Here is a 1,571-nt window from a genome sequence, read left to right on the forward strand (position 1 = left end):
GTCCGCACATGTGAACTTGCCAGCGAGTCAAACCGTCTTCGACGTCTCAGGCCCCATTGCGCCCTCTTCCGGTCGCCACGGAAGCCTGGCGCTCCATTTCGATGGACTTCATCTTCGGTCTTCCGCCCGATACAGCCGGGCGCACAGGTGTACTTGTGTTCGCTGATCGTTTCAGCAAGATGGTCCATCTCGTTCCGGTGGCGGCCTCAATCACCGCGGAAGAGTCCGCGGCCCACTTCGTCGACGTGATTTTTCGTCACCACGGCCTGCCGGAGTCTATCGTGTCCAACCGCGACCCGCGGTTTACATCCGCGTTCTGGTCACGCCTCTTCGAGCTCTTGGGAACCAAATTGCTGATGTCAACTGCGGCACATCCGGAGACGGATGGACAAACAGAACGCGTCAACCGCTTCCTTGAAGACGTTCTCCGAAGCTACGCAACTTCGTACACGAGCTGGAGCTCGTTCCTACCGCTAGCCGAGTTCGCACTCAACAACGCCGAGCACTCCTCGACGGGTATGACGCCGTTCTTCGTGAACAACGCTCGCCACCCACGTGTTCCGGCACTTCTCGCCGTGGGTCACCCCACGGATGCTGGCGGCTCCACCCTTAGTGGGGGAGAACCTCCTTCGGTCGACATGGATGCTGAAGCTGCGCTCAGCTCTAGGGACAACGTGTCCGTGTCGTGGTCATCACCGGTACGTGAACCGGTGTCTCAGCACGCACCGGTAGCCTCACCGGTGTCAACAAGCCTGCCGGCGCACTCGACTTCAGGGTTATCTTCGGGTGTAGCCAGTGCGAACGCCCTGACTCGTTCTCCGTCCAAGCAGTCCATCGATCCTCCTCGGCATACTGCATCTCCGATAACGAGATGGACGTCGGAGAACTTGATCGATCCAGGCAGCAGGTTTCGTGAGCAAGAAGTTACCACGGCAAACTATACACCGAAACCCTCGGTGCTTCCTGCCGATCGCTCGGCAGTTGCGGAATTCGTCATGCAAAGGCAATCCATCGCAAGGTTCGTCCGCGACGCACTGCAGAACGCAGTGGACAAGCAAAAGGAACAAGCTGATAAGCACGGTCGAAAGAACGTGAATGTATTCAAGATAGGAGATCGCGTTCTCCTATCGACCGAGGGAATCCGCGCTTCCGCCGTGACCAACCTCGGCGCCAACAAACTTGCCCCACGCTTCATCGGTCCTTTTCGTGTAACCAAGGCTGTGGGCGACGCCTACACCTTGGACATCCCGTCATCACTTAGACTCCACCCGACGTTTTACGTCGGGCGACTCAAGCGGTACCTCCCTGCGACGATTCCTGATTCGAGCCAGCAGACGGAGCATGCGTCGGGCGACCAGCCCGACGAGCCTGACGCGCCAGAAAGCCGTCAGCCCCTGGCGCCCGCTCTCGCGGACGATCTCCCTGCTGGGCAGAGCCAAGCACATGCGTCTCCAATCCCCGTAGGCGAGATAACAGCCTCCCGATTCGACTGACGAAGCTCCGACGGCGATCTGCTCAGCCCGCCAGGTACGGATCTTCCGGCCCTTCGAGGCGGCTTCTATCGGCCCGAG

The sequence above is a fragment of the Phytophthora infestans genome, genomic scaffold (genome assembly GCF_000142945.1).
Source record: "Phytophthora infestans T30-4 supercont1.34 genomic scaffold, whole genome shotgun sequence".
In the NCBI taxonomy this organism is placed as follows: Eukaryota; Oomycota; class Peronosporomycetes; order Peronosporales; family Peronosporaceae; genus Phytophthora; species Phytophthora infestans.